The 20,800-nt window shown below is 35.1% G+C and overlaps 1 protein-coding gene and 1 pseudogene across 3 annotated transcripts in view; one reads left to right on the top strand and one right to left on the bottom strand.

Moving 5' to 3' along the window:
* LOC149568126 (uncharacterized) overlaps positions 1-20,800 on the top strand; it is a 66,682-nt gene that overhangs the window by 23,168 nt on the left and 22,714 nt on the right. The gene's annotated exons all lie outside the window — the stretch shown is intronic.
* LOC149568127 (uncharacterized) lies at positions 1,714-16,139 on the bottom strand (annotated as a pseudogene). Its single transcript, XR_016363033.1, has 3 exons — positions 15,729-16,139; positions 14,397-14,565; positions 1,714-5,461 (listed from the first exon to the last, which is right to left on the bottom strand). The product of XR_016363033.1 is annotated as an uncharacterized LOC149568127 (transcript).

Below are 20,800 nucleotides of genomic sequence, written 5' to 3'. Positions count from 1 at the left end.
TAAGGTGGATCTAAAAGGAAAGATTGATGACATTAGGATGATGGAAAATGGGAACATTGAGCAGTACAGTCAAAGGATCAAAGATGTGGTTGCTACTATTGGAGGAGCTAGTGGAACTCATGAAGAAGAAGATGTGTAAGTAAGATTTTGAGAACTTTGTTATCCTACTATGCTATTAGAGGTTCAACCACTCAAGAAGTAAGATCTTTAGGAACTATAGTTGTTACATTTGATGCTTTGATAAGAAAGTTGACAACATCTAAGTTGAGCAATTTTGATATAGTATGCTTAAGGTTGAAGCTGCATTTAAGTCATTCTTGACTCTTGCTCCATCAAGGAAAGGAAAAGATGTTAGTTCTTTTGACTTGGCATTATACTAATGATTATGAATCCATTATGTCTGAAATAAGGGAAGAAGAGACCGAAGCATTGCGTGCTAGGTGACTACCTAGAGGAGATGCTAAGTACAAGGGTAAACTGCTATTGAAGTGTTTTTCATGTAGAAAGATTGGTCATATTGTTTCTAGATGTCCTAACAACAACATGAAAGATAAACCAAGGAAATATAAATAAAAGGTCAAGAAGGCATGCTATGTAGTTGAAGGTGGTGTCATTGATGAAGAGTCTGATGGTAAGGATGAAGATGAGATCGTCTTTGTTGCAGTCAAGGAGGATCCCTTTAGTGTTGGTGAGAAAGTACTAGTTTCCAGTATGAATCATAATGGAGATCGGATTATTGATAGTGGTTGTTCTCATTATATGATTGGTGAAAGAAGCAATTTCATTGAAATAGAGTAATGTGATGGATGATCGATAAGATTCAATAACAATGCTCCCTATTTGGTGAAAGGTAAAGGTTTTGTTGCACTAAATAACAAAATAAATTGTGATGATGTCTATTAGGTTGGAGGTTTGAAATACAATTTGGTAAGTGTTGCATAGTTGAATAATAAAGGATATGTGTTAAAATTCAACAAAGGCTTGTATAGGATTCTTGGTAAACCGGGAGAATTGATTGCTACCAGTGAACAATCTAAAGCTATCTTGTTCCATCTTAACACTACTGTTAGAAGTTGTTTGGTTCTAAGGTTGAGGATAGTTGGCTATGGCAAAAAAGGTTCTGTCATGTTAACTTTGATAGACCGATTAAAGTGAGTAAGATGAAAGCTGTAAGGGGATCACCTTAACTAGTCAAAGCGGATAATGTGATGTTTAAATATTGTTAGTTGGGCAAGATAACTAGTTATGGTTTCATTAGTGAGTCATACACTTGTGAAGGTATCTTAGATTTGATACCTATTGATTTGTGTGGTCTTATGAGAACTCGAAGCTGTCATGGTGATAAGTACTTTATGCTATTTATTCATGACTTTTCTAGAATGATGTGGGTTGTTTCGCAAGGACAAATCAAAAGCATTTCGTATGTTCAAGATATACAAAGCCAGTGTGGAGGAGATTGGTAAGAGCCTAAAATGTTTGAGATTAGGTAGAGGAGGTGAGTTTATCTCACACGAATTCATTGCATACTGTGAAGAACACGGAATCAAAAGGTAGATGTCTACACTTAGGACTCGTCAACAGAACAATATTGCAGAGAGATTGAACAAATTAGTTGTTGAATGTGCAAGAACACTGATGATACATAAAGGTGTGGCTAAAATGTTTAGGAAAGAAGTAGTGAACACTGCCGTGTACACACTTAGCTAGGTACAAGAAAAGAAAGGTACAAACAAGACTCCTTATGAGTTGTATGGTTATTCACCTAATTTGAGTTATTTTAATGTATTTGGGATTAGATGTTACATCAAAAGAGATGAGAACACAAACAAGTTTGATCCTAAGAGTGATGAAGGGATATTCTTCAAAGAGCGAAGCCTATAAGTGTTTGAACAAGAGAACCAACAAGATAGTGGAGAGAGCAAGTGCAAGAGTTGATGAATTCTTTGAATAGAATGATGAATCCAGCAAGAAGGAACAAGAAGACTACAAAGGGATTGTATATGTACAACCAGTAGAGCAAGATGCTAAAGATAAAGATAGGCAAGACAATGAAGATGAACTAGTACAAGCAAAAGAAGAGGCTCCTAGAACTAAACTTGTGATACCAAGGCATGTAAAGTTGAATCATTCTGTTGATCTTATCATTGAAGATAAGAGTGCTAGTGTACTAATAAGAAGGCAAGAGAGATCACATGCTTGCTTTTTGAATTTGAACCTAAAAGGATAAAAGAAGCATTAAAGGAGGATGAGTGGGTGAAAGAAATGGAAGAAGAATTGGAGCAGATTGAGAAGAACAAGACATGGACACTTATTCCTAGACCAATGGATAAGAATGTGATCGGTACTAAGTGGGTGTTCAAAAATAAGATAGATGAATCTGGTGAAGTGGTAAGGAACAAGGCTAGACTTGTTGGCAAAGGTTATGCACACGAGGAAGGATTGGACTAGAGAGAAAGATTTGCACTTGTGGCGAGACTTGAAGGTGTGACAATTCTACTTGCAAATGCCGTGATAAGAAGTTCAAGGTATATTAGATGGATGTTAAGTCTACATTTGTCAATGGTGTTCTGGAGGAAGAAGTGTATATTGAGCAACCTCAAGGGTTTTCTTCTTTAGATGAAAATGATATGGTGTGCAAACTACAAAACTTCTGTATGGATTGAAGGAGGCACTAAGGACATGATATGAAAGACTGCATTTGTATCTGATCAAGATAGGTTTCATCAGAACAAGTGATGACAATAATGTATACATAAAGGTAGATAAGAAAGATAAGCAGCTGATTGCAAAGATCTTTGTGGGTGAGATCATTTTTGGAAGAAATGATGAGTTGAGCATTGAATTTGAAGATGAGATGGAGTTCGAGATGTCTATGATCGGTGAGATCAAGTTCTTCATTGAATTGCAGGTATGCCAACTTAGAGATGGAATCTACATCAGCCAATCCAAGTATGTTAGAGAGGTGTTGAAGACATTTGGGTTTGAAGACTCCAAACCGGTTGGTGCACTGAAGGTGACTGGTTGCAAAGTGTCTAAGGAAGATGAGTCCAAGGAAGTGGACGAAACTCTGTACAGGTCCATGATAGGGAAGATGCAGTATGTTGTGTGCAGTGGACCAAACATAGCATAAACTGTTGGATTAGTTGCTAGATTTTTTGCTAATTCTAAAGGATCTCATCTAATGGCAGTTAAGAGGATATTCAAGTACTTGAAGGGAATTGAAGACTATGGTCTTGGGTATGTGCATAAATGTGATTTCTCCTCAAGTGTCTTTACTGACGGAAACTTGGCAGGAAATGTGGATGACAGGAAGATCACAAGTTGTGGTGCATTCTTTCTTTGTGAGAGGTTTGTGTCTTGGACAAGCAAAAAGCAAAATTGAATATCTTAATCCATAGCTGAAGTAGAATATGTAGCTGCTGCTATCAATTGTACGCAGGTGGTGTGGATTAAATTGATTTTGGAAGGATTATAGGAAAAGGTAATTGAACAGTGCTTATTTATTATGACAATACAAGTGCTATAAACATATCGAAAATCCTAGTGATGCGCTGTAAGACCAAGTGATCTGAATTGTTTTGTCAATTCAGAGGACAATACCGAAAGAAGAAATATTGGTATTGTAAATACATAATAAACCATATGAAGACTTCTATTCATTCATAATATTAAATAATCTCGTAAGTGAGATGTATGCTTGCAAATCAATCAAATTTGGACAAACTCGTGGAGGAGTTGTGTGTCCGAGCTTATAAAAGTTGGGCTATCTTGTGAATGAGATGTATGCCCATGAACTCTATAGGAGTTGGGCAATCTCGTGGTTGAGATGTTTGCCCATGAACTCCGTTTATAAGATCTGATACAAATTGACAATCTCAGCAAACAAGATGTATGTCCATATCATTCTCTATTGTTGAATTCGACTTGAGCCTCTTTATACATCTTCGTGGGAGTTGAAAGGTCACTTTATCAACATCTTCATTAGAAATTGAATGGGCAATTCCAAATTGAAAAGTCATTAGAATTAATATAATATGATTTAATATAATATGCATGTTCAATTCTGATCATTCCTCCCCTCTTACAAGGCAATGGGCCCCATTGCCTTATCACCTTCTGCAGGATATATACTCAATAATGATTCTGTCATGCAGCCTGAAAATGTCATCTTTATTAAATATCTTTATCGAGACGCCTTTCCAAGTCTACTATTACTATTAACCATCTTTTCTATGTCCGTTTTGATGCGACTTCTAACATTAAGGGCAAGAAATGTTGCTGACATCAACTAAGCACCACGGTTGTACAAGGCCCAATGATACTAAAAGATACTTAAGCACAAAGTAGACAGCCATTGGCACAACCCCAACGTAGCCATAAAATAGACAAGCCGACCATGTAACCTGATTTATGTCATAGTTCTAGTGTTTGTAGTGGGTCTTGTGGATAATATATGCCACCATATTTCCCAATGCTGAAGCAACAAATATAAGAGTGGTGCATATCCAGAAAGGACCATATAAGTCTAGGTTGTTAACGGTTTTCTAAAAAAAGGTGAATTTGTATGGAAGTAGAAAATCTCGAATCCTCTCCAAGACCTTAGATGTATCCATATAGTGCACAACAATGCTTTTACACACATGATGATAAAATTCCAACAAGATGAAGGCCAGTAGTAAGGATGAAGTAAACGAAAAAAATATGCTGATCAGATGTCGAGGGTAACGCCCAATCGAGGGAAGCAAGTCTAGTGCCTCCCATGCTGCATGTCTAACAGCTCTTGTTGGGTACATTGGACCACTAGGAGATGTGAAGCTATAAAGGCATGATTTGAGCCTTGTGCTTGTGGTCATCCTTATCTCCTTTGCCTGAAGCACTCTCATACATTTCAAGTAGTGCAGTAATACTGGCTCCACCTTCAACTTTTGCAGCTGATCAGTTAGCTCAATGACAAAAATAAAAATAAAAATCTTCTGGACCCCCAACTAAGAAAGCATTTGGAAAAGGAGGAAAGTGATTCAGTAATATTTCCAATCGCTCTTGTGGTTCATAGAAAAACAAAAATCTTGAAAGCAGCATGAAAAGTTCTCGCTGAGCCTTTGGTGGCAAATCAAATAGTCATTTGTAAGAAGAGAAAATATTTGTGATGCAAATGACTGGCTCAAAAGTTGGACAATTAAACGGAGAATAGGCTCTCCATTTTCTGGCATTTGGACATAATGTTCAGCAAGCACTTTATAGAAGCATGGAGAGCATCCATATTCTGCAGAATTTATCACATCTTCCTTCTCATCAAACAGGATAGCTTGAGCTTGTGAATCAACCACCAATACTACATCAGTGAATAATTCTTGAAATAAATCAATTCTTTGAGTTGGAGAATCTAGAGCCTTCTGAAGCTTCCGCTCAATCCGCTGAGTTAGAGCATTGAGGTAAGTAGATCTCCTAGCAGACAAACTTTCTACAAAGAATCCATGTTGCAAACAAAGATAAACAAATAAATTATATTCTCCACGACGAGAGGCAAGCTGTGTGTATCACTGGAAAAGGTAAGCTCCTCAAGATGGACATCAATGTCATGAAAAATTCTATATGATGGTCCTTGGTGCTTCATCTTCTGCTAAGAACATGTGATTAAGATATTGTTGCTCTATTGCTTCTACTTCCACCACATATTGTGACAAACAGATCCATAAATTACCTTAATGTTCAGACGAAGTGTCATTGAAGGGAATAGTTGAGAAGAATCGACAATCCATCGTGTAAGCTTATTGTAATTCGAAAGATTGGTTATCAGTTTTGTAGAAGACCTGATGTTGATTTTCAAGGAAGACCACTATAAGAACACTTTCATAGTGGGATAAGTCTGATTGTAGGTACATCTGAAGTGAGATCAAACTTGGGTCTGATACCATTGATTTGAATCGTTTTGTAAATTTAGAGGACAATACTGAAAGAATATATATTGGTATTGTAAATACATAATAAACCATATGAAGATTTCTATTCATTCATAATATTAGATAAAATTTCATACAATTGTGGACAATCTTATAAGTGAGATGCATGCTTGCAAATCAATCAAATTTGGACAAACCCGTGGAGGAGTTATGTGTTCAAGCTGATAAAAGTTGGGCTATCCTGTGAATGAGATGTATGCCCATGAACTCTATAGGAGTTGGGCAATCTTGTGGTTGAGATGTCTACCCATGAACTTCATATATAAGATTTGATACAAATTGGCAATCTCAACAAATAGGATGTATGGAAATATCATTCTCTATTGTTGAATTCGACTTGAGCCTCTTTATACATCTTCATGGAAGTTGAAAGGTCACTTTATCAACATCTTCATTAGAAATTGAATGGACAATTCCAAATTGAAAAGTCATTAGAATTAATATAATATGATTTAATATAATATGCATGTCCAATTTTGATCACCAAGCACATTGCTATCGAATATCACTTGCTTAGAGAACACTATAGGAGAAAGAGGTGAGGTCGGAATATGTGCCAACCAAGGAGCAGGTAGTAGATATATTGACAAAGCCATTACCTAAGGATACATTTGAGTATCTAAGAGGTAGGTTAGGGGTCATTAGCCTAATTGAACTAAACTAGAAGATGCTGGGGCATTGGTCCATTGCTAAGATACATATGCGTGTTAGTTTTGCCTAGATGTTGGTGTCGAATGTTTGTGGAAGCACTGGGGAGGTGGTTAGGAAGCGTGGCTTTTGCCTGTGGGTTCTCGCAATATGCTTGGGAAAGCATCTGTCAAGCATTTGTCTCACATCCATCTGAATTCACAGAGCATCTGGGACTTTTAGGCAACAAGTGACATAAGTGACACAATATAACTCGTGTTATTTTGTTTTTTATATTATATTTTGTCTCCTTTTTGCCCCAAAACCCTAAAACGACCCTAATATAGGCCATTGATTGACTAAATTTGATTTGTGAATCTTGAGCCTTGACTCTTGATTGATCAACATTGAACCATGAACTATGTTTTGATTTGGTAATTCAAATTGCATTGGAATTTTGAACTTGAGTAATTTACTAATTACACATTACTGTATTTCAATTTGAATATGCTAATTATTACAGAATGGTTTATTTTTGTATATTTCTTGCATTTCTTTGCATACATAAATTATATTGTATATATAAATATATATTTATATATGAATGCACCCAAATGGATCCAAAATCCACCCCCCCCAAAAAAAAAGAAAATCCGCACATCAGCACCCCACACCCACATCAACATTAGAACCAACATCGGTAATCTAGGTCCATTGTATTGATTGAATATTTTATGCACAAATTGATGTTGTGGGACTACTCCTTAGGGGGAGCCGTCAATGTAGTGAGTCAGTGAGTGTAGGTAAGTAGTACAAGTAAGTGAAGAAGCTTAGTGAAGCAGTCAATGATTTGTAGGTTTATGGCTATAACATCCATATTTCCTGGGTAACATATTCAAAGAAATACAGTTATTACTTCATTTTCATAGGAAGATAGTTATATCAGTTACGCACATGTGAATGAGATTAACGGTTAAAATCAGTTAAACAAATTTCTTAACTAAGAATTTAAAAAACTATTATGAAAATTAAAATCTACATACATGGAATTCGAGACCGAAATCAATCTAGGGATGCTTCTGCAACTACCCAGGTTAGTCCACAAATACCACTATAACAATATCAAATGACTACTATCATCCAATACCACTATATCAAAATCAAATGACGATTACCATTAAATACCACTATATCAATTAAGGCACCACATACCACTGTATCAATTAGGGCATTGATTACCATTGGATTATTTAGAGCATCAGATACCATTGTATCACTTAGGGCTTCAGATACTCTTGTATCATTTAGGGCATCAATTACCATTGGATCATTTAGGGCATCAGATACCATTGTATCATTTAGGGCTTCGGATACCACTGTATCATTTAGGGATTGAGATACCACTATATCATTCCTTTCCTTCCGATCTGCTAAACTATGGCATTAACATAAGATTAGAAGATATGCTCATAATCATTATTCTTATATATGAAAAATTGAATTAACAATCCTATAGATATATTCCATATTCAGTTAGAAGATCAACCGATCTAATTGGTTGCCAATTATATTGACGATAAGAATTGCTTTCATTTTAAGAAATAATTGTAACGATGATACAACTCAATTAATCTTACCTTCTACTTGAATATAAAAGTAGAAATACCTGTTTTCGATAAATATTTGAATGCATAGCTTATCTTTGTCTATTGTACGCTTGACAACTTGTGGAGAGGTGAAACATTGTTAGGGGCTTAACTACGCAACCTCGGACCTCAACTTATCCGCACAAAATCTCTAACGAGAAAGACCCTCCCTACTTGGAATAGACATGGTACATCTTGTCATCCATTGAGCAGCCTGGTATCTAATCACACCACTTGTCTTGACAATAGGAGAATACAATAAACATGATCATGCATGAGCTATTAAATATTTCCTTTTAAGAATGATAAACACTGTATGTCATAACTACTTCTGTTTCCTGATATTGCACATTCCTTTCTCTCACCTCTTCACCCTTTTCCATGGCTAAACAACTGGTGAGTCCTAGGTGTTTGGAATTTCAAAGAAAACAACTCTTATTGTTTCGTGAGATTATGTACTTCTAGCATTTCACAATTTGTGATTTACATGATTAAATCTTTTAAAAGAATAAATGCAGAAATAACTATCATCCGATTCCCAATGACCATTGGCAAAAATAACATATGATTCCGTGTTATAGACACTTTACTATGCATATTGGTAAGCAACTCCCTAGAGTTATTTAGCTTTGAATGAGAATAATCTATAGCTTGCAACTATGGAAATCGAATTGTAAAAACATTGGAATAACATTAATTGGAAATGATTATCTTATGACCTGAAATAAAACCTAAACTGTCTGGAGTCTTACTTAACAATTTGAACCAGCTCTTCTTTAGATGTTTGTAGATGTAACCACAGTGATTGAATATTACTTAAATCCTTAACAAGGAAAAGACATATACGGCTGACTGTATCAAGATGGCATTGCTGTGAGATGGAAAGGTCTTCCGCCTTCCTCGACTTCAACAAGGATAAACAATGTACGACATACTTGTAACAAGAAAAGTGCTGCTATAAACTGCAGAGATTTCGAATGGAATATATACAGAAATTCAGATGTTTATGCAAAGTATTGGGTTTAGATGGTAGTTGGAAATGAACAAGGAAATCGTGATTAATAAAAGGAAGTTAGGTATGCTTGAAAATATAACTCGGGTGAATGAAAGATGTCAGATACTAGGTAAATAATATATCCCTTTGCTTCTTTCTCGACTCATGATATAAAAAGGTTTAAAGAAGACTTTTTGGCTTCCGTAACTTAAAGAATATCTTGCCAATTAAAAGCGCCAAGTGTTTAATCGATTACAAACAAGGAAAAGAATAAAAGATGGAAAAAAAGTTGGAAGGTTATAATTCAAATATTATTATAATTTATATTTATATACGTACATGTAAATATATTGGTGAGGTGGCATCATTTTATCATAATAAAATAATACGATGGTGTCACTTCATTTTTATATCTATTATAATAATAAGGTGAAAGATCATTTAACATCCTTTGAGGTATGTATTATATTAGATTATTTTAATTACATTATTTTATGTTTGAAATTATTTATTTAATAGCTCATGCGATTTCATCGATTGTATCTTAATGTTCAAGTCGCTAGGCCCTCAACCCATTTCCCAATGATGGTTATGCTCCTGTGCCTAATTCATCGATTGTATTTTAATAGATCATATTACCATAACAAGTTATTTAATCATAAATAATCACAACGGCTAACCATCTTTTCAATTCCATGAATTCATGATAAATAATCAACTAGCATGTTATCTTCATATGAAATCATAACGACTAACCATCTTACCATTTCACAGGATTATAACAAATTTAATTGTCAACTGACCTCATGTGAACCACAACACATATTTTAAATTAGGTCAAAAATTGGGATGTAACAATGGCTAGTTCGAAGTGTTTGACACCTTTGGCATTGTTGTTCAAAGGGGAGAGAAAGAGAGAGAGCAAGCAAGATGAGAAAGAGGAAGAAAGAAAGAAGCAGGAAGAGAAAAGAGGAAGAAAACAAGTTGAACAATGAGTGCATGTGTAAGAGAAGAATATGGATGACATGGGGAGAAAATGTGACAAGGAATGTGCAATGAAGAAGACAATACGAAGATAGAAGATCAGTGAAAGGGGGAGTTTCCTACTGCTGCTAGAGTATAAGTGTTGTTAACTGATTAAGAAGGAAAGTAGAAGTTAGAGGTTTTGTCCTCAATGCCAAAGGGGGAGATTGTTGGCATAATTGATGCAATGATATTAGGTGATGTTTTGAATTGTCATATTATATATTTGGTTGCATGATGATCAGTTATTGTGTTGTCACTGGTGTTAAGTATTAACATAGTATTCCTAGTAGGTTGTTGAGTATGAATGTGATGAATAAGGTGTTGTAGCGAGTGTTAGTGGTTGCTATCCTCATGGGAGACTTAGGGGTGTCTCTGCTGGTCAAATGTATGACTACTACTCTTGATGGAAAAGTGCGAGTAAGTAATGATTGGTTGAAGGTTAACAATTTAATTGCGAGAACAATTAGTGATAGGCAATAGGTGATTTAATTGTTTTGTCAAATCTATGAAGAGTTAAGTGGATCAGTATAGGAATAGGTGTACATGGCTCGTAGATGATGTGGGTACGATCGTAACTCATTTGGATGATCAGTAAGTAGGTAATGTGAAGATAAACGAAGTTTTTGGATATGTTATGTGTGTTCTTGAGCTATCGATAATAGATCAAGGATTGGTGACCAATATGGATGAAGTAGTGAATTCAGTCGAGCTAGACACAATGTGGTGATGTGTCTCAATGATTGTAGGTGATGATGTGACATTCTAGTAATTAATGTAAGCATGTCATGGAGATTCTTGAAGAAAGGTTTGTTTGGTCAGACATGTTTGATTGCTCTTCATGAATGTGAATGTAAAGTTAATTGTGGGATAACGTGGTATAGGAAATTTCTCGTATGCATCGAGATGTGTGTTTGGGCGCGTGGTATGCAATTGACGAGTTTGAAATTCAAAGTGAAATGTGGTAGGGCAAGTTTAATGCAGTGGAATGTTTAGGGATTTGAAGAACATAATATATTTGATGAAGGTGAAAGAATTGTGTGTTGATCGTGGTGCAACCATAAGTGTGAAGGGCGATCAAGCCAGAACATGGTTGGGAATGAGGTGAAGTGTTTGTGTGCACTATATTGGATCTGATCAGGCATAGTAGGTGTTGTTCTACAAATTAGAATACTTGTTTCGTAATAGTTGCGGTTGTCAAATCTCATAATTGGGTCAAACGTGGACCCAATGGGGACCAGTCTGCCAATCTGGACAAGGTATAGACCTGGATCCGGTTCGGGCCCTAGATGTGCGAATTCACTAAGTTAAATGTTGATAAATTTATGTATTTTCTTGTGGTGCTCAAGTTATGACGATAAGTTTACTTATTGATGATATATCAACGCTATTTTAATCTATGCTTCCAAGTGTGATCTAAGATCATTTGCTCAATGTTCGTTGCTTTCTTAGTATTGGATTGCCTCTATACGACCAACTATAGATGATGATTACAATATAAAGGTATCTTATATCTTTACAAGTTATCTCAAGATGATTGTGTTTGAGATGAATTGAAGCTCTTTGTAATAGCTCTAAATTTGAGAATTAATTGAATATGGGTTGCCACACATGGTGGTTGGTGATGAATATATGGATCTATTCGGCTTTGGCATATACTTATTTGATCCAAGCAATTTAGTTGATAACCTTTTGTGGCATAAGGTTAAGTGAGTAGCTAAACACAAGATGTCTAAAAGATGTATGAATAGTATGTCTCAACCAACAAAGTGGTTGCTTTACATTTTTTGTGTTTTCACAAACCTAGCATAGAAGTATTTCAAAGTTATTATCTTTGGACATTTAACAAATTTCTATATTTAAGATGGTTATATTGATTTGTGCCACAAGATTTGAACTTAGTTCACACTCAACAAGGCTCAAATTGGACTTGGTAAAAACTCGACAGACTTGACAAATTGAAAAACCCAAGAAATTAAAAGATTTTAAAGGATTTAAACTTTTCTCTTGCATTATAAATTAACCATAACACCATAATAATTGAGATAACTAGGGGCTACTTTGCACACATACATTTTTACATTGCTCACATAGATATAAATGTGAATTTTTGAAGAAAATAAGTCAATAAAACATTAGAAATATAAAGTGCCATTGTCCAATGTCTACAATATTCATGGATTATGAAATCTATGAAATCAAAAGTTCAAAACATATATCAAAATAAAAGTTAGAGCCTTGAAGATTAAGCTCAAAGTAACCTATATTAGTGATTAGTTGACCTTGCAGCCTTCCTACGTGTATGCCTAAATAGTTAATGGAAGATTTTGCAACAATCATCTCTTCCTTTGCTTGAGGCTAATTTTCAATGACATCCATATCCTCATCCTCATCATTCTCATTCTTGGTTTTAGGGTCTTCCATAGGGTCTCCTTGTGCTCTAGCCTCTTCCTTTGCCATCACTATTGCCTCTGCCTCTTGATCCACTTGATCAACCCATTCAAATTCTTCATCATTGAAGATAGGATCATCAACCTTAGTGTTCCATTGCTTGTGGATCAACCTCTAAAATGATATAACATGTGTCAGTGCCCAAGATTTGTCAGTGACCGTGGTGAAGTTTGTAATAAACAAAAACAAGATAATTCAACCTTTTCACAACCAACTTGTTGCTCTTTTTTGAGTGCATATGCTCAAACATGCTCTAGTTGTGCTCGCATCTTGGTGCACTACATGGATGGCTCAAGATACGATCTGCAATCCTCTGTAGATTTGGCACCTGATTACCAAAGATCTCCCACCATGTATTTGAAACAAGAAAAAATAAAAATAAATTCTATTATCAATTCTATAACTTTGACTTTATTATTGTAAAATGGTAATAGAATTAGAATCATAGATAGAAAAGTTTAAGATCTCAATTATAAATTATGCCTTTAATAATTTTTTAACTAAGTAGTGCCTGGTTGTTCTTGCATAAATTTTGTGAGAAGAAGTCTCATTGTGAATTACTATTCGTTTCTGTCTCACAGATTATGTGTGCTCCAAGTGATGAATCAGGTGAAATTCTCTCTACAATGTTGCGGAGCCCACTCCACACCTCGTCATTGGCCTTGAAATCTGGGTGAAATTGGAATTCTTGATTAAGGTAGTGGGCAGCTGCATGTATAGGCTTGTGAAGCAGATTGTGCCATTGTTAATCAATGATCTCCCACATGGGACTATATATGGCCCAATTCCTTGTGTAAAAGATCTAGTGACCTCTTTCACCTTGGCCATGCTCTCATAAATGTATCCCATTGCAGGCTTCTCTCCATCAACAGTTTGTAGGAAAATAATAAGAGGCTTTATGAACAACGAGCATTGTGAAAGTGAAACATTAAGCTTAAAGTTTTGAGTTTTACTTTTAAAAATGAACGATGACCATAAACAAGCGTGATAAAAAATGATGAAATGTAATGGAAATGAGGACATAAAAAAAATTTACCTGCACAATCTTCTTGGCTGGTTGTTAAAAGCCATTCTCATAAAAAACTTGATCAATTGTCTCAATCCCTGCATTGCTCTTTACATATGATGATGTAGTCCACATCTCACTTACAAACATGTGTTTCAAACTAGCCTTGGATTGAAGCAAGGATTGCAACATGATAAAATTTGTTGTGAATCGAGTGATCTGTAGATGAGCCAACTCTTTATTATTTGGAAATTCTTCATAAGGTTAAGGACCTAAGCATGATTGTATAAGAGTTTACAAAAACTCCTCCTGTGCTTTACACATGTTTCTATCTAGGAAAGTTTTCATCCACCAACATGAGGTCAATGCAATGAGTAGCACAATGGGTCCATAACAAGATGGGGTGCCTCTTCGTAAGAATTTTACCTGCAACAACACAATTTGCTGTATTATCTGTGACTTTTTGTACCACATTCTCTTCACCCAACTCCTTTTACACTTCCTCTTAGACGTCACAAAGATACTCAAACATTTTTTTGTTTTTCTTGAAGCATCAATTGATTTCAAAACCATTGTGCTATTTGAGCAAAAAAAATTTAGTACAATCAAAATTAATATTCTTGATCATTAAATCAATAGTGATTCTTGAATATAGTTTACAAAATAGTAAGTTCAAGTTCTACAATTACCTGATGAGGAGAGAAGAAAATTCAGCAGCGTTAAATATCTTATGTCAGTCCAACCATCAGTCATGATAGTGCAACCCTTCCTCCATTTCTCATGTTGCTCGGCAATTGTGGCTCGGATATCAGCCACCTTCAGGTCAAAATAATAGCATATACTGGAATTTGCCCAGACCTAAAACAAACAAACTAAACATAATTAGTATATTATTTATTAATGTTTAGTGTAGCTGCGAGAGATCCCCTTCATATGTTTAACGATCAACATCGATTTTATTAGTGTTGTTGCTATGTGAAGAGACTCATCCAAGTTCATGGTGTTGTTGATTTTCTTATGGTTTGTATTCACTAGAAATGTGTTACAACATCCTCCATATTTTTTGTTCCGCACAGCTGAGTCATTGTGTGGACTCTTGTTATGGTCAAGTTGTTCGTTCATAATCAAAGATGACATGGCACCATTGGTAAAAGATGACTTGGCAGAGCTGAGTAAGGTTGATTTGGCATCGTGGTCATGTTTCAGTTTAGATACCGATAGTTCATATTCACTGCCATTACATAGATGTGTTTCGATCACATATGTAACATTAGGCCTTTGAAATTCGTTGGTGAATCATTCTTCAGTTCTGGGAATCTTTTCAAGATGCAATGACCTTTTGGGCTTCCTGCTGTTTTGATCTTGCTGGGTAATTTTGTGTGTTGTTAGAGTTCTATTTGTGCTGTGATCATTGTAGAAGGCAAATGCAATATTATTGTGGCATAGGAAGAACTATTCCTGTGTCTGTTTTCTGTATTACAACTTCTGTCTGTTTATAATGATGATTCAAGTGAAGAGAAAATCGTTCATCGTGAACAAGAGAACTTTTATAGAGCCAGTCCGAAGGGTTATGATATCTGTTGTTTGTTTCATGGTGTGTGATTCATCATCGGCAGCATCTGTATGATATGCTAAGCCTTGTATGTTTGATATATAAGCAGCAGGTGTGTCCGAATTGTGATGAAGGAATATTGCTTGATTGTTAAGAGTTAACAATAATTGGTGATTTATTCCTGATCAAGCTTGAGAACTCTATATTTGTTCGAGCATACAATAAAGGATCTGTATTTTGTGGGGCTGCGTTTTTTACGCTCGATAGGAAGGTTTTCTTAGGATAATCTATTTTGTCCTTTGTTCCTTGGTTTTGAGTTCTAGTGCATTGCATTATAGTATTCTGGTTTGAAAACTTAACATTATTTACTTTCAACTTTAAAGATTAAAATAATCAACATGGCATGCTCTTGAAAGTTCAACACTTGAAAGCAAGAAAATCAAGGCTTAGAAATTAAAATAATGAGTACCTTGCTGCAAGAAATGGAAGATTGTTGTAGAAACAAATATCTATCTCCAATTGCCATTTTTGTAACCTCAAGTTTCTCCTTATTCCAACCCATGCTCTCAAGCGATGATTGGGCACCCAGAATTGTCCGTGAAACAAAGAGGAAATATAACGTGGCAGTAGAAGTGATCTTATGAATCTGAGGCCTGATGCTCACACTTGTACCACTACTTGTATATGGAGGTAATGGAGGCTGAGGAGTTGAAGAGGCCTCTTCAAGAAAGTTTGCCATTGCTTGCATATGCTTCTGTTTTAATTCTTTGTTCTCTTCAAATTGCTCCAAATGAGCTTGCATTTCACGTACAACATCCTGGTGTGCTGCTTTGCATGGTTTGACATCATGCCCATGTATAAGTGCAAGGTGATATTTCATTCAGTTAATAACTCCCCCAATATATTTCATTTCACAATGCCAACATATAACTACTCTTTTTGGTCCGGGGATGACATGTTTCCAAGTCTTATCCCTTTGGCATCTAACAAGGTCAACATCTGGGCGACCGCTAGGTGCACTACTCCCAGGCTCAGACGTTATGCAGCTGCCTCAATATATCGTAGATGCAGAAAATAAGCATGTATAAATTCTACACATTCTAATTAAATAGAAACAAAAAAGATGAAGAAAAACTAGGATTTTTGCATCAACATAAAATGAAAACAAACTCAAACAAATGTAATTAAAAAATGAAAATATGAATGTACAAAATTTAGAAAACAACACAAAAAATGTAACTCACCTCTTCAAATTTTCTCTAAAAATGAAGAAATGTACTTGAGATCCTCCAAATGCTTCTTTTAACTCCTCTCAATATGTGAATGCAAGCTACTAACTTGCACAAACAACCCACAATGAAGATTTGAGAACCAGCCGATTTGCTGGTTCTAAATATTGTTTTTTAACTTTATGCCAACCTGCTGTGGCCAAATCTTGAGCTCAGGACATGGTAAGTCAGCTCAGACTTGGTCGAGTCTGAGAATTTGTTTTGCTTGTTTTTATCTCTATGCATTATATTAGACATGAAATAGGTAGATTTGTCTTTAAAATTTTTTATGACTTTTATGTTGCTTTGTTTCGCAAATTCTTAATTAGATCTTTTTGATTGGTAAGTTTACATTCTGGGGTGTTGCTCAGCTTTAAATGCCATGTCATAGGGGGTATCTCCTTGTCAAATTCATCTAGGGCTTGTACTTGGCCTCATCTGTTGGTTTATGCCACAGTGAGGATTGTTGGTTTATGCCCCAGTGAGAATTGGATGTGGTAGTTTTGTAACAAAATAATTTGCACAATAGAAGAATATATTAGTAAGTTTGCTGCAAATACTTGATAGTAGTATGCCACTTCAAGGGGCAACCTCCTAGTCCAATACGAGAGGGATGCCTCTTAAAGTAATCACCAAGAATACAATACTCAACATGATGTTAATAAGTAATTAATAACTTTAAATAACATACTTATGCCCTGAACACCACACAGGCTGACTTATATAATTAACTCCTAAGACGATCTTAATACCTATATATAATTCTAGTCATGGTTTTGTATTTAATTTAAGAGTTAAGGTAGCCACTAGTTCACTAGTTATACTCTAGTACAAACTATAAGGTTAGCAGCTTAACAAGATTAGCCAAGTTAATTTTCAATTTTTGTGTACATTTAGGCATTTAACATGTTTCAAGGGGATTTGGACATAACTTTTCTCTGTAAAAGCCCCAATATTTGGTGTTTGATTCTATCCCATTCACTTGTTTCTAATGAAATTTTTCATAGTAAACATGGGTGAATTATAGAGAAAGATAGAACACATTTCTGCCTGCAGGCTAAGGCCTTAGCTGTATCAGGATCCACTTTTATTGTTTAGTTAATATTATCTGTGGTGACCTTAGAGATAATGTTTTGAATGAAACAAGGTTGTAGCCCGACTTTTGTTTTTAATATTTATTATCTTATTAAAATGTTTCTTCATGCACTCTAAAGCTTGGAACCTAGTTTATAAGAGATAGATATACATGAAACTCCTTAATATACCTGTTATTGGCGGCATATTAATAATTGGAATGAATCAAAATCTCAAAATTATGTAACATTCATCTTATTTAAGGTTTAAACAGTGAAAATCTTATTGCCAAAAAGCTCCAGACTTTTGAAATACCCAGATCTTGTTATCATTACAGAGATTTCTCTCTTCCCACAAAAGGATGGCACTATCTTATCCTATTTGAACGTGGTAGCTGCTGAAAATTGGCTATTTATTTGGAGAGGTTTGGCTGGGAGACTTATACCTGATGGGTTTTGGGCACATACATGATATAGATATCATACCCTTGGTAGAGTATATGTTGTCAAAGACTGGGTTTTGTTTCTTTTGGTTGGTATTATGGAGTCATGCTATTCTGTCCAAATGTAGCTGTACAGAGATTTTGTTCTAGTTGTTGCTACCGAATACTGTAATAGGACACAAAGGCATTGTAAATTGAGTCTTTCTAAATTAACTCGCTATAGTCATTCTTTTCTGGTGATAAAAGTACCCAAGATGTAAATGCAATACGACAATTAAGAAAAGGACTGATATTTAATCTGATTATAATAGTAATTAATCATTTGTACAAATGTGTTCCTTGACACCAACTTCTTTGGTCGTTATATATTTGACAATCTAACATATTTTATTCATCATTTTATCTTTATAATCATCTCATCCTTTTACTTCCTGGATTACTCTTTCCGTAGAAGCCTTTGCTGCAAATTCATTAGTTCTTAATTAATTTCTCTCAAGTAGTTGTCCAGTTGAGCTCCTTAAAAATCAAACAAATGACAGCATAATAGAAATGCAGCCATGACATTAATTCTATGGTCATAAGAGGAGTAAAATAACCCTTGCAAAAGGGTGGCTGTGATTTAAAAAAATCTAAAACTAAAAGCAACTTCAGAATGCTAAACTGGTGCTATGAAACTAGGCAAATTGTCCGTAGAATAAAAACCCTTGTTAAATTTCTAGTAGCAGACTTGTGGGCAATTTCCAAGAATCCCCAAATAGTCCAAATCCCATCAACTGAAGGTAGCAGTTGAGATAGTAAAGGCAAAGAAATCCTGCTCTAGTAGATCCTAATGCCATTCTGCAGCTGGCCAGGCTTAGTAACAAAAATAAGCTATTTTTAGAGTCTAAATCAGTGCGAAGTGCTGAAGAAAACACAGTCGCATACCTTCTTACAAATTTAAGGAGAAGAGTCATTTGATATTGTGAACTAAATAGTGTAATACATATATGTGATTTATCTTTCAAAGAAATTTTGTGTAAACATAGGTTACCTGAAAGTACACAGGTTACATATATTCTGATTGCTCATCATGACATTAGATACAGGTGCGCTATATATATATATATATATATATTGCCTGCGATGTTAGTTATGTGAATGCATTCAGCTGTTTGAATCCCATTTTGAAAGGAAGGGCCCGAGGTGTAAGCCAAGGTAGTTACCAAGGCTATGTAATAGGCCATCCTAGAATGGACAAGAGGGTCTTTACTTTTGAGAGCTGGGGAACCCACTAATGCCCTTCGTCCAATTCCACAAGATGACATTTGTTTTCTTTGGAAAATGAGGCATGATGGGGAAAGCTGGTACAAGCACCCCACTAGGTAGGATACCTTGGGTGGATGTCCATGTTACTTGCCATTGGGGACCAAGAGGGCCAAAGTTAAGTTCTTGAGCTTAGTGTGGAATGACTTGGGGCGGACCTATTAGGCTTCTTCTCCCACACCCTAATGTGCTTGAAATAATGTTGAAGATGTTATATTAATATAATGCATCATGGACTAACCCTAATATGTGTGTATGCATTTCTTATTTTACAACTGCAGAATTCATATCCATGTTCACACTATTTGAAGAGATATTTTACTTGGTAAGATGTAACCCTGAGCCTAATTAATTACAATTATTATTCTAAGGCAAATTATGAAGGGTGTATCACATTGTTTACTTATTTTGTTTCTTTTTTCTTTCTGTGAGTCCCTTTCTTGCTTTTTGGTTAAAAGCATGCCCCAAAGTATTTTAATTGAAATCATAGGAGAGGTACCCCTTATAAACATAGTGGAAGATTGCTAGTTTAGTAGCGATCTCTCTAGTTGTTTGAGCGTGTGCTTGTTCATTGGGTAAGTTTGAGCTCATTGCAGCAAAACATCACAATCACCAATCTATTTACCAACAGTCAGTAAATGTTGGGTTTAATTTTGTTAGGATCCTGTTGTGAAGTATTCACACCATCGCCCCAAAACTTTGGGGACCCCCCTTTTTTTTTAATCGCCTTGGCAAATTCTTTGGATTGTCCAACAATTTTGATTTGATTTTTTGAGATCTTTAAGTTTTGGACACCTTCAGGCCAGATGGGGAGAGGGCTAGGTTTATTTTCACCTGGTTTCAACTAGATTTTCCAGAGCAACCAATTTCATCCTTAGGCCGAACAAAATTCAAGAGGCAACGCTTGGCGGGATAAAATTGTAAATTTGTACTTAGACGTTTTCTTTTGAAAATTTGGATATAACTATGTAAATTTGAATAATTTTCAAAAGGGAAATTTTGTTAGACTTGAGTTTTGGAAAATCTTAAATTTTTCTTTGGTGAAAAAATTAATTTTGTGGAGATGAAATCAAAATTGCAAAATCGATTTTAGACTCTAGAAATGATTTTATTTTTGTCAAAATTTTTAAATGGCATAGCAAAATCGATTTGGATAAAAATTGCAAAAATTGGCTTTAATGGATTAAAATTGCCTTGAAATTTTTTAAGCTTTTAATGAAATTGGTATTTTAATTTTGAAAAATTGCTTTTGGTTAACCAAAATCAAATTTTAATGACGTATTAATTACTAAATCCTCATTAAATAGAAATATTTAATATCTCCAAGGCATTATTTAATTTCTTTTTGCAATTTGGATCTAATTGGCAATTTAAAAAAAACAATTTTCATTTTGGCAAAGTTAATATTTAGCTCAGTATTTAATTGTGGGTCAGAATTATGCATTAATTATTGTT

This window comes from Cupressus sempervirens, chromosome 3 (genome assembly GCF_028749045.1).
Source record: "Cupressus sempervirens isolate cs-2001-9-10 chromosome 3, ASM2874904v1, whole genome shotgun sequence".
Taxonomy (NCBI): Eukaryota; Viridiplantae; Streptophyta; class Pinopsida; order Cupressales; family Cupressaceae; genus Cupressus; species Cupressus sempervirens.
The sequence above is the reverse complement of the archived record's forward strand: the minus strand, read 5'-3'. Positions and strand labels throughout refer to the sequence as shown.